This window comes from Saimiri boliviensis, chromosome 4 (genome assembly GCF_048565385.1).
Source record: "Saimiri boliviensis isolate mSaiBol1 chromosome 4, mSaiBol1.pri, whole genome shotgun sequence".
Lineage (NCBI taxonomy): Eukaryota > Metazoa > Chordata > Mammalia > Primates > Cebidae > Saimiri > Saimiri boliviensis.
The window spans coordinates 122752818-122766275 of record NC_133452.1 but is presented as its reverse complement, the minus strand read 5'-3'; the positions used below and the strand labels follow the sequence as shown (position 1 = coordinate 122766275).

Below are 13458 nucleotides of genomic sequence, written 5' to 3'. Positions count from 1 at the left end.
GATATTTGTAGATAACATATTTCGTGTTCTGAAAAAAGTGTATTAATGATAAAGAAGGACAGACTATATTGACCAGACAACTAGCAGACTCTGCCATAACTGATACAATTTGCCAAGTCAAAATATCTTTATTTTCTTATTTCGTGTGCATGTGTATATATGTGTGTGTGTGCAGGTTTGTGTGTATGTGTATAAATTTTGTATATTTATTTATATATTATACATATGCATATAAATAAAACCTAACAGCAATCATTGGTAAGAAGCACAATGACTTTACAGAAAGACTATAAATACCATTACGTACAGACACTTGAGCAATTTGTGAATCTAATGAAAGCCTTTGATAAGAAAATATTTTCCAGATAAATATATATTTTAAAAAGATTCATTTACTCAAAGTTCTAGTGATAATTATTGGAAGTATAACCATAACTTTGCGTTGCTGAGGTTGTTACTTGCATACATAGGAAAAGGTGCTAATTGAGTATGTCAATTGATTGGATAGTAGGATTCCATAAAAAATATTTTATTATTATTATACTTTAAGTTCAGAGATACAACGTGCCATGCTGCAACCATCAACCCATCATCTATATTAGGTATTTTTTCTAATGCTATCCCTCCTGTAGCCCCCCACTCTGTGGCAGTTCCTGATGTGTGACGTTCCCCTCCCTGTGTCCATGTGTTCTCATTATTCAACTCACACTTATGAGTGAGAACATGCGGTGTTTGTTTTTCTGTTCCTGTGTTAGTTTGCTAAGAATGACGGCTTCCAGCTTCATCCATGTTCCTGCAAAGGATATTAACTCATCCTTTTTTATGGCTGCTTATAATCCCATGCTGTATATGTACCACATTTTCTTTATTCAGTCTATCATTGATTGGCATTGGAGTTGGTTCCAAGTCTTTGCTATTGTGAATAGTGCTGCAATAAACATACATGTGCATGTGTCTTTATAGTAAAATGATTTATAATCCTTTGGGTAAATACCCAGTAATGGGATTGCTAGGTCAAATGATATTTTTGATTCTAGATCCTTGAAAAATCACCACATTGTCTTCCACATTGGTTGAACTAATTTACACTCCCACCAACAGTGTAAAAGTGTTTCTATTTTTCCACATCCTCTCTAGCATCTGTTGTTTCCTGACTTTTTAATCATTACCATTCTAACTGATGTGAGATATGTGGTTTTGATTTGAATTTCTCTAATAACCAGTGAGGAGCTGTTTTCCTTATGTTTGTTGGCTGTATAACTGTCTTATTTTGAGATGTACCTGTTCATATCCTTCACCCACTTTTTGATGGAGTTGTTTTTTTATTGTAAATATGTTTAAGTATTTTTGTAGATTCTGAATATTAACCCTTGTTAGATGGATAAATCGCAAAATTTTTCTTCCATTCTGTAGGTTGCCTATTCACTCTGATGACAGTTTCTTTTGCTCTGCAGAAGCTCTTTGGTTTAATTAGATCCTACTGGTTAATTTTGGCTTTTGTTGTCATTGCTTTTTGTGTTTTAGTCATGAAGGCTTTGCCCATGCCTATGTCCTGAATGGTATTGCCTAGGTTTTCTTCTAGGGTTTAATGATTTTAGGCCTTACATTTAAGTCTTTAATCCATCATGAGTTAATTATTGTATAATGTGTAAGGAAGTTTCAGTTTTCTGCATATGACTACCCAGTTTTCCCAACACGAGTTATAAAATAGGGAATCCTTTTGTGTTTCTTGTTTTTGTCGGGTTTGTCAAAGATGAGATGATTGTGGTTGTGTGGTGTTATTTCTGAGGTCTCTGTTCAGTTCCATTGGTCTAGATATCTGTTTTGGTACCAGTATCATGCTGTTTTGGTTACTGTAGCTTTGCAGTATAACTTGAAGTCATATATCATGATGCCTCCACCTTTGTTCTTTTTGCTTAGGATTCTCTTGAGTATATGGGCTCTTTTTTTGGTTTCACATGAAATTTAAGGACGTTTTTTTCAATTCTGTGAAGAAAGTCAATGTTAGCCTGATGAGAATAGCATTAAATCTATAAATTACTTTGGGCTGTATTGCCATTTTCACAATGTTGATTCTTCCTATCCATGAGCATGGAATGTTTTTCCATTTGTTTGTGTACTCTCTTATTTCCTTGAGCAGTAGTTTGTAGTTTTCCTTGAAGAGATACTTCACATCTCTTGAAAGTTGTGTTTTTAGGAACTGTATTCTCTTTGTAGCAATTGTGAATGGGAGTTTGCTCATGATTTAGCACTCTGTTGGTCTGTTATTGGTGTATAGGAGTGCTTGTGATTTTTGCACACTGATTTTGTAACCTGAGTCTTTGCTGAAGTTGCTTATCAGCTTAAGGATATTTTGGGCTAAGACAATGGGGTTTTCTAAGTATACAATCATGTCATCTGCAAACAGAGACAATTTGACTTCCTTTCTTCTTATTTGAATAGGGTTTATTTTTTTCTCTTGCCTGATTTCCCTGGCCAGAACGTCCAATATTATGTTAAATAGGAGTGGTGAGGGAGGGCATTCTTGTCTTGTGCTGGTTTTCAAAGAGAATGCTTTCAGCCTTTGCCAATTCAGTATTATATTGGCTGTAAGTTTGTCATAAATAACTTTTATTATCCTGATATATATTTCTTCAATACCTAGTTTATTGAGAATTTTTAGCATGCAGGAGTGTTGAATTTTATTGAAGGCCTTTCTACATCTATTGAGATAATCATGTAGTTTTTGTCATTGATTTTGTTTATGTCATGAATTATCTTTATTGATTTGTATAAGTTGAACCAGCCTTGCATCCCAGGGATGAAGCCCACTTGATCGTGGTGGATAAGGTTTTTGATGTGCTCCTGGATTCAGTTTGCCAGTATTTTATTCAGGATTTTTCGCACGGATGTTCATCAGGGATATTGGCCTGAAATTTTCTTTTTTTGTTGTGTCTCTGCCAGGTTTTGGTATCGGGATGATGTTGGCCTCATAAAATGAGTTAGGGAGGAATCCCTCTTCTTTTGTTTTTGGAATAGTTTCAGAAGGAATGGTACCCACTCCTCTTTTTATCTCTGGTAGAATTTGGCTGTGAATCCATCTGGTTTTGGGCTTTTTTTGGTTGATAGGCTACTAATTACTACACCAGTTTTGAAACTTGTTCTCGGTTTATTCAGGGATTCAACTTCTTCCTGATTTAGTCTATGGAGGGCATATGTGTCTAGGAATTTATCCATTTCTTCTAGAGTTTCTAGTGTGTTTGCATTGACATGTTTATGGTATTCTCTGATGGTAATTTGTATTTCTCTGGGGTCAGTGGTGATCTCCCCTGTATCATTTTTTTATTGTGTCTCTTTGATTCTTCTATCTTCTTTATTAGTCTGGCTAGCAGTCTATTTTGTTGACCTTTCAAAAAAAAAAAAAAAACCAGCTCCTGGATTCATTGATTTTCTTTGAAGAATCTTTGTCTCTATCTTCTCCTTCAGTTCTGCTCTGATCTTAATTATTTCTTGTCTTCTGCTAGCTTTTGAATTTGTTTGCTCTTGCTTCTCTAGTTCTTTTTATTGTGATGTTAGGGTGTTGATTTTAGATCTTTCTACTTCCTATTTTTATTTTTTTTTCTGAGACAGAATCTCACTTTGTTGCCAGGCAGCAGGCTGAAGTGCAGTGGTGCAATCTCGGCTCACTGCAACCTCTGCCTCTCAGGTTCAAGCAATTCTCCTTCCTCAGCCTCCGAATAGCTGGAACTACAAGCACACACCACCACACCCAGCTAATTTTTGTATTTTTAGTAGAGATGGGGCTTCACCATGTTGGCCAGGATGGCTTCCATCTCTTGACCACGTGATCTGCCTAGCTCAGCTTCCCAAAGTGCCGGGATTACAGATGTGAGCCACTGTGCCTGGCCCTCTATTTTCTTTAATGGGCATTTAGTGCTATAAATTTACCTCTACACACTGCTTTAAATGTGTCTCAGAGATTCTGGTATGTTGCATCTTTGTTCTCATTGGTTTCAAAGAACATCTTTATTTCTGCATTAATTTCATTATTTACCCAGTAGTCCTTTAGGAGCAAGTTGTTTAATTTCCATGTAATTGTGTGGTTTTGAGTGATTTTTGTGTTTTGCATTTGCTGAGGAGTGTTTTACTTCCAATTATGTGGTCAGTTTTAGAATAAGTGCAGGTGGTGCTGAAAAGAATGTATATTCTGTTGATTTGGGGTGGAGAGTTCTGTAGATGACTGTTAGGTCCGCTTGGTCCAGAGCTGAGTTCAAGTCCTGAATATCCTTGTTAATTTTTGTGTCATTAATCTGTCTAGTATTGACAGTGGGGTGTTAAAGTGTCCCACTATTATTTTAAGAAGTCTAAGCCTCTTAGTAGGTCTCTAAAAACTTGCTTTATGAATCTGGGTGCTGCTGTATCGGGTGCATTATATATTTAGAATAGTCAGCTCTTCTTGTTGCGTTGATCCCTTTACCATTATTCAATGCCCTTTTTTGTCTTTTTTGATGTTTGTTGGCTTAAAGTCTATTTTTATTAGAGACAAGGTTTGCAACCCCTGCTTTGTTTTTGCTTTCCATTTGCTTGGTAAATCTTCCTCCATCCCTTTATTTTGAGCCTATGTGTGTCTGTGCACATGAGATGGGTCTCCTGAATACAGCACACTGATGGGTCTTGACTCTTTATCTAGTTTGCCAGACTGTGTCTTTTAATTGGGGCATTTATCCCGTTTACATTTAAAGTTAATATTATTATGTGTGAATTTGATCTTATCATTATGATGCTAGCTGGTTATTTTGCTTGTTAGTTGATGCAGTTTCTTCATAGTGTTTTGATGGTCTTTACAATTTTGTATGTTTTTGCAGTGGCTGGTACAGGTTTTTCTTTTCCATGTTTAATTTAGTGTTTCCTTCAGAAGTTCTTGTAAGGCAGGCCTGATAGGGACAAAATCTCTCAGCATTTGCTTGTCTGTAAAGGATTTTATTTCTCCTTCGCTTATGAAGATAAGTTTGGGTGGATATGAAATTCCGGGTTGAAAATTATTTTCTTTAAGAATGTTGAATATTGGCTCCCACTCTCTTCTGGATTGTATAGTTTCCACAGAGAGATTCACTTTTAATCTGCTGGACTTCCCTTTGTGGGTAACCCAACATTTCTCTCTGGCTGCCCTTAACATTTTGTCCTCCATTTCAACCTTAGTGAATCTGACGATTATGTGTTTTGGGGTTGCTCTTCTCGAGGAGTAACTATGTGGTGTTCACTGTATTTCCTGAATTTGAATGTTGGCCTGTCTTGCTAGGTTGGGGAAGGTCTCCTGGATAGTATCCTGAAGTGTATTTTCCAACTCGGTTCCATTCTCCCTGTCACTTTTAGGTACACCAATCAACTGTAGGTTTGGTCTTTTCACATAGTCCCATATTTCTTGGAGGCTTTGTTTGTTTCTTTTCATTCTTTTTTCTCTAATCCTGTCTTCACACTTTATTTCATTAATTTGAAATTCAGTCTTGGATATTATTTCTTCTGCTTGATTGATTCAGTTGTTGATACTTGTATATGCTTCACAAAGTTCTCGTGCTGTGTTTTTCAGCTCCATCAGGTCATTTATCTTCTTCTCTAAACTAGTTATTCTAGTTAGTCATTCCTCTAACCTTTTTTCAAGTTCTTAGCTTCCTTGCATTGGGTTAGAACATGCTTTTTTAGCTTAGAGGAGTTTGTTATTACCCAACTTATGAAGCCTACTTCTGTCAATTTGTCAAACTCATTCTCCATCCAGTTTTGTTCCCTTGCTGGTGAGAAGTTGTGATCCTTTGGAAGAGATGATGCATTCTGGTTTTGGAATTTTCAGTCTTTTTGCACTAGTTTTTCCTCATCTTCATGTATTCATCTAACTTTGGTGTTTGATGTTGGTGAGTTTTGGATGGAGTTTATGTGTGGATATCCTTTTTGTTGATGTTGATGCCATTCCATTTTGTATGTTAATTTTCCTTTTAACAGCCAGGCCCTTCTGCTGCAGGCTGCTATAGTTTGCCAAAGGTCCACTGCAAACCGTGTTTGCCTCTATAACCAGCAGAGGCTGCAGAACAGCAAAAATTGCTGCCTGTTCCTTCATCTGGAAGCTTTGTCCCAGAGGGGCACCCCCATGTCGGTTGGAGCACTCCTGTATGAGGTGTCTTTTGACCTCTGCTGGGAGGTGTCTCCCAGTCAGGAGGCATGGGGGTCAGGGACCCACTGGAGGTAATCTGTCCCTTAGCAGAGCTTGAGCACAGCGCTGGGAGATCTGCTGCTCTCTTCAGAACTGGCAGGCAGGAACACTTATGTCTGCTGAAGCTGCACCCACAGTTGCCCCTTCTCCCAGGTGCTTTGTCCCAGGGAGATGGAAGTTTTATCTATAAGTCCCAGAGTGGGGCTGCTGCCTTTCTTTCAGAGGTGCCCTGCCAAGAGGAGGAATATAGAGAGGCATCTGGCTACAGTGGCTTTGCCAAGTTCCATTGGGCTTCACCCAGTTTGAACTTCCAGGTAGCTGTGTTTACACTGTGAGGGGAAAATCACCTATTCAAGCCTCAGTATTGGCAGACACCCTTTCTCCCACCAAGCTTGAGTGTTCCAGGTCAACTTAGACTGCTGTGCTGGCAGTGAGAATTTCAAGTTAGGGGATCTTAGCTTGCTGGTCTCCATGGGGGTGGGATCTGCTGAGCTAGACCACTCGGCTTCCTGGCTTCAGCCCCCTTCCTGGGGAGTGAAAAGTTCTGTCTCGCTGGTTTCCTGGCACCACTGGGGTATGAAAAAAACTTCTGCAGCTAGCTCAGTGTCAGCCTAAATGGCAGCCCAGTTTTGTGCTTGAAACCCTGGGCCCTGGTGGCATAGGCACCAGAGATAATCTCCTGGTCTGCAGGTTACAAATCCTATGGGAAAAGTGTAGTATCTTGGATGAGGTGTGCTGTTCCTCATGGCACAGTCCCTCACCGATTCCCTTGGCTGGGGGAGGGAGTTCCCCAAGCCCTTGTGCTTCCTGGGTGAGGTGATGCCCCACCCTGCTTCTGCTCTCCTTCTGTGGGCTGCACCCACTGTCTAACTAGTTCAAATGAGATGAGCCAGGTGCCTCAGTTGGAAATGCAGAAATCACCTGCCTTCTGGTTGATCTCTTTGGGAGCCACAGACTGGAGCTGTTCCTATTTGGCCATCTTGCCAGCCACTGATAGGCAGTTTTGTTTGTTTGTTTTTTTGAGATGGAGTTTCTCTCTTTGGCCCAGGCTGGAGTTAGGTGACAGGATCTCAGTTCAATGCAATCTCCGCCCCCTGGGTTCAAATAATTATCTGGCCTCAGTCTCCTGAGTAGCTGGGATTACAGGCACTGGCCACCACCCCGGCTACTTTTTGTATTTTTAGTAGAGACAGGGTTTTGCCATATTGGCCAGGCTGATCTCGAACTCCTGACCTCAGATGATCCACCCACCTTGGTTTTCCAAAGTGCTAGGATTATAGGTATGAACCACCACGCCTGGCTCATCAAGGCCATTTTTTTTAAAGAACATTTCAGTGTGCACTGAAATATAGGTTTACAAGTGCTGCTTTTTAAACAAGTGCCAACCTAAACTTTTCTCTTTATAGATGCTGAGGTAGAGGGAAAAAGAGAAAAGCAGGCAGTGCTCACCTTCTCCCTGAGCAAGAGGAAAGGAAATTTCCCTCAGTTGTTAAGGAAGAAAAAGTGCAGGCCATTTAGTCTGCCGTCAACTCAGAGAAAGAGGAATCACCTTCCTGAGAACTTTTTTTTTTTCTCATCCCCATCTCCTTGCTCCCATCCGGGATTAGGCTTTACTCTTTAGTATTTCTTTGGAACCAGGAGTTAGAAAATACAGATTTAAACATGGTGGGAAATGAGGGATACTGAGATGTGTTGAACAGCAGGGTAATCAAATAGCTGTTGAGCTGGAGAGAGAAAGCTGGATCATATCAGAGTGGATGCTATCAAAAGATTTATGAGCTTAACATGACAGTAAATTGCATGTACTTGAAATATGCCACTACAAAATGCCAGCCTGACATTAAGCTGCCTTATAGAGGTATCATGTCCTTAAATAGCCTGGTGATTATTCGTGTCCCTGGAGCTCTGCTTTCTTGCATGATTTTGTAATACCCCGGCTTGCCTTTAATCACAGCAAAGAGTGTCACCATCTTAGAAAAATTCTTAAAAGAAAATTAATTTTGATTTCCACTGACATCCGAGAGAGTTTTTTATTTTATTTTATTTATTTTTTTTTTAGCTGGGATGGAGATGCAGTGTTCTGTCCCACAATGACAAAAGAGAGCAGTTTCCTGTAAGGCTAAGGATCCTACTTTGACCACCCTTAAAAAACAAAAGCATTTTCTATATGCCCATTATGTGTTAGCCACTTTACATGCACAGTATTTCACCTAATTCTCATAAAATCTACAAGGTCAGTTCTATTATTAGACTCGTTGAAACTGAAGTACAGAGAGACCAAGTGACTTGCCCAAGGTCACTCAGCCAGCTAGTCTGCAATAAAATGGGGATTTTTAACCCAGGCAGATTGATTTCAGAGCCTATTTGCAGTTAGTTACATTGCTTTCCTCAAGGACCCTGTTCTATTGAGAGGCCTAAGTTGGGGAGATAAAGAATTAAGAAATATTTACAGAAAGGACAAAAGAGAACAAGAGATAAGAAAACACATTCCACCTTTGTCTTTAGAATGGTATGGTTAAGTAAACAAAAAGACTTGGGCTGGGCTTTATATATTAAGAGCACATTCTAATAAATCCTACTGCCACCAGGAAAAAAAGAAAAGAAGAGATTATTCGTGTATAAGGAGAGGCAACAGGAAGTGTGGATGAGGAGCACAAATGTGGAAAGCAAAGCTCTTTAAAAAGGAAGGCAGCTGCAAGCTTCCCATCTGCAGTGTGTGTTTGTGTCGGCTCCAGTCATCACTGCCGCGATGGCTCCTGGATGAACTCCCCAGTGGAAATAGCAACAAGGTAGGAAATGTAATAATTATATTTTCTATTAGCCCCAAAGAATATATTAAGATGGTATATATGGACATAATTTGGAAGAAAACTGCTATGTAGTAGACACAATTGCTAATGAAATAAAACTAGTTGATTTTTCATCTTCTGGTATTAGCAAAAAGGCAAAGTCCCAGATGTTATTCTGTGCCTCTTCTAAAGAATAGTTGTAATTAAGCAACAGCTAGGGTTATTGGATTGCTCTTTGCCTTTCTCTATAAAATACATATTCAGTACGTTCTAGACAATCTTCTAGAGGTTGTAACAGTAACAGTGAAGGATCCAATAGATGGCTTGGGATACCACCTCATAGTAGGTGGTGGAGTAGAGAAAGTATTGATGCCTGTTGATGTAAAAAAGGTTTCTGGAGGGATCTAACACCGAGGGGGGATTTTTTGACTCAAAAGTATTAAATATTGATATGCTATGTAATACTGATATGATAAGCTCTCTTCCTGTAACTTCCAGCTTTTCTGATGCTGTCACCTAAGATGCCTGCTAAAGCCTGCACTCTCAGCAGTCCTACGTGGCAATCTAGAAGTGTGGGAATAATATCTTGTAGGGAAACCCTCAATCAAAAAGAAGCCGAGACGATGGTCGAATGTTTCTCTCTTTTGCCCCTTGGGCAGCCAATTTTGAGACTTTTTGTATATCTCCTCATAAGATCTGAGTGAAGTCCTGCACGACTGCCTACGGTGATGTTCAATGTCCTGTGTGCCTTTGCACTGACTCTCTCCTTCCTCATTTTATTCTCACTAGATCTTCACTCCTATTTCCTGGAATCATTTCCAGAGTAAACGACCAGAATGCAGTTCTCATCCAGATTGTTTTCTTATGGGGACCCCAGACTAAGATAATGCCACATCATAAAAGGAGCAGTATCTATGGGCTGAGAGATGACAGGGAGGTGTTTGTCAGGATACGGTGCTGGCATTTAATACAGCTTTCTCTCCTATACCAGGTGTCTAAATATTAGAATTGTGGAAGGTTCCTCTGGGATTTATCTGCTCTTTTTAAATCATCTTTTCTTTGTCTTTATTTTCTCTTCTTTATCAACATTTCTCTTCTTTATCTTTATTTTCTCCTTAGACAATCTACAGTTCTATGGTTTTAAACACCACCTTTATTTTAATGCCTTCCCGAATGATATGTTTCGTCCTGATCTTGCTTCAGAGCACCAGCATCATATATCCAGATGCCCACATATCATCTCCATTTGGAGGTCTAACTGGCATCTTTTTCTTCATTTGTACACAATAAAACTCTTATTTACCTCCCAATAAAATAAAGTAAGGTGTTTCTAACAAAATAAGCCATTACACCCCTATTCTTTTTCATGGCACCACCATCTACACTATAGTTCAGACAAAGAAAACTCGATGTTATTCTTGGTGGTTCTACCCTTTTCACACCCTTCCCAGCAAGTTCTGAATATTATATCTCCAGAACAGATTTCAAATTTATCCATTTATCTTCATCCCTACTGCTATCACCCTTGTCCTAGGCATAACTGTCTTTTGTCGGGACCACTCCAGTAGCCTTATAAAATCTAGTAGAGATAATACCATCAGAATAGTTTAAATAAATACACATAAATCACTAGCCTGTTTCAAGCCTTCCAGTGGTTTCCTAAGGCATCTGGAAATAAAGGTAAAAAACCTTTCCATGTTCCCAAGGCTCTATATGATCTAGGCCCTGCTAACATTAGATTTATTTTTTCTTGTTCACTGTTGCTATAGACTGAATGTTTATGACCCCAGATTCTTTTTTTTTTTTTTTCTTCAACTGTTTTATTATATGAACAGATAGTAAAATTAGTAACTCTGATCAATAAAACACATATTGAGCTTTAAAAACAAATTTTAAAAAACAAGCATACTTGCAAATGGAGCATGTGGTGGACCTGAGAAATCCCTTGGCGGAAATAATCTGTAGAAGCTCCCTTTTCCCACAGAGGTGACAGGGGCCCAGTGTCAGAAGGACCCCTATGAGAATCAATTAACGTATCAGAGCTTGATTCTCCTCTTGCACTGGTATCTGATGGTCCAGAGGATTGCCTGGGCCTCTTAAGTCTCTTCCTTCTCTCCTTGGAAGCAAAGGTGAGAGTCTGGGTGGACCCTTCAACGAAGTTGAAGGAGACAGAAAAGCTCTCATTTCAGATGAAGGCCAACCCAATGGTAAGGGGCCATATGGGGAAGGCTCTCTGCCAAATGGTGCTTTTGGAACATCCAGTACATACGGATCTTTTCCTAGAAGTTCAAATTTAAACTCTAGTTCAGTTAATTTTTGTCTGTTGTGAGCATTTTCTTTCCTTAAATCATGGAGATGTCTTTCAGCAGTTTGAGCTGCAAACCAATTATCATGCGCTTTGTTCTCATAGGAAATAGTGCGCTTTTGATAATAATGCATTGTTCTCTCCAATTCTTCTTCAAGATCTTTGGCTAGGTTTCTATAGGTCTCCAGCTTTGCGGTGGCATGGCTGATCCTTTTGTCTACTTTAGAAAGTTTCTCTTCTTTCTCTAATTGGTAATTTTCCTGTGTTGTTAATTTCCTATAGAGTTTCATTTCATTTTCTTGATATAATTTAGTCATTACTGTAAGTTTCTGTTAAAGCTTCTGATTCTCACTTTAAAAATGTGTTTTCTGACTGCAAAGATGCTTGTTTTCATTCTCAAAAGTTTTAATATGCTCTGTAAGCTCTTCCTTTGTTTTATCAACTTCAGATAAATGAATACAAATTTGGGTTCTTTCTCCTTCTAAGCTTTTGAAAGAAGCATTGAACTTAGCAGCATGAATCAGTTTCTTCAAAGCTCCTCTGGAGGATGATCTAAGTATACACCATTTTCTCATTCACCGTTCATTTCTAACTCTAAGTTATCTTCATCTGTTCTGTCTTCTCCAAGCATAGCCGCCCAATCTTTCATCTTCAGCAAGTGTTCAGTCAGTCTTGATGTGATTGCCTTTAGCACTGAGAACTTGTTCTGCATGTACTTTGGAGTTTTCCAATGTTAAATTCTGTTTATTAAGCTCACTCACTGGTTCTTTCCACACTTCAGCTTCTTGCAAAAGTTGTCTCTGGCTTTCCTGAAGTTGAGAATTTTCATCCAAAGCATCTTTTATTGCTATCGCCAGTGGTTCTTCATTCATTGGAAATAAAGTCTTGAAGGTCATTTTGGCTTCAGTGTCTTGTGATTTGAGAGATTTTGACTCATCTTCTAGAGACTGTCTCCTTTTTGAAATATCCACCATCAGTTCATTTGTTCAGACTGTTTTGATTTCTCTTCTTTTAACTCTTTTACTAGACATAGTATTTCTTCCTCAAGTTCCGCATTGGATCTGTTCAGCTTTTCACAGGTTACCTCCAAGCTTTGTGCTTCTGTTGCCTCCTTCTCAAAGCTGGCATCATTTAAAGATAACTCTACTTCGTGGCCTTTATACTCCTGTAATCCCAGCTACTCAGGGGGCTGAGGCAGGAGAACTGATTGAGCTTGGGAGGTTAGAGGTTGCAGTGAGCTGAGACCACACCACTGCACTCCAGTTGAGGCAACAGAGTGAGGCCCAAAATAGCTTCTCAGCAGCTGTGATGTCAAAGAAAGTCAGAATCTGTTACTTCTCAGTGTCATCTAGATTGCTATGAATTAATGTGCAGAAGCTTCATCCTAGTAGAGTTACTTGTGACCTTTGGCTTCTTGTGAGTACTAGTGTAATACTGGGGTTCAGAGTGCCCTCAGCTCCCCTGAGAGGACGTTTCGCCAGGTTCTTGGTCTCCTGCCCTCTCAAGAATGAGAGAGGAGACCACAGACTCAAAAGTGTTTGTAGAAAGTGATTTACTGAGAGAGAGAGAAACCAGAGAAGGAGAGAGAAAGACACAGCTAACTCTCACACAGTGAGAGAAGCCAGAAAGATGGAATCCAGGAGAGGAAAGCAGCTTCCACCCTGAGTGGAAGGGGTCTTAGAGAAGAAAGAGATGGAGAAAGATGGAGTTTAGGAGGGGAAGACAGGCTTCCACGAGAGAGTGTGGAAGCGGACGCCAGAAGGGAAATCCAGGAGAGAGAAAGATGGCTTCCACCCCGACCGCCGTGGAAGAGGACCCTATGACCCCAGATTCTTAAGTTAAAACCTAACTGCCAATGTGATGGTATTTGGAAATGCGGTCTTTGGGAGGTGATCAGATCACGGGGCAAAGGTTTCATGGATGGGATTAGTGCCTTTATAAAAGAATCTCCAGAGAGCTAATTAGTCCCTTCCATGTGAGGACATAGTGAGATTGCTGCCGGAAGCAGTCCGCACCAAACCAAGTCCACTGGTGTTTTGATCTTGAACTTTCCAGCCTCCAGAGCAGTGAGAAATATATTTCTGCTGTCTGTAAGTCTCCCAGTCTATGGTATTCCATTATAGCAGGTGGAGTGAATAAAGACACTTATGCACCAGCCACAGTAGTATCTTCATTCTCCGAAA

General features: G+C 39.7%; 1 protein-coding gene and 1 pseudogene across 1 annotated transcript in view; both read right to left on the bottom strand.

The window, feature by feature from the left end:
* Positions 1–13458, bottom strand: part of LOC141584329 (protein eyes shut homolog) — a 254903-nt gene that overhangs the window by 103390 nt on the left and 138055 nt on the right. The gene's annotated exons all lie outside the window — the stretch shown is intronic.
* On the bottom strand, positions 10850–12637 carry LOC104651116 (melanoma inhibitory activity protein 2-like; annotated as a pseudogene).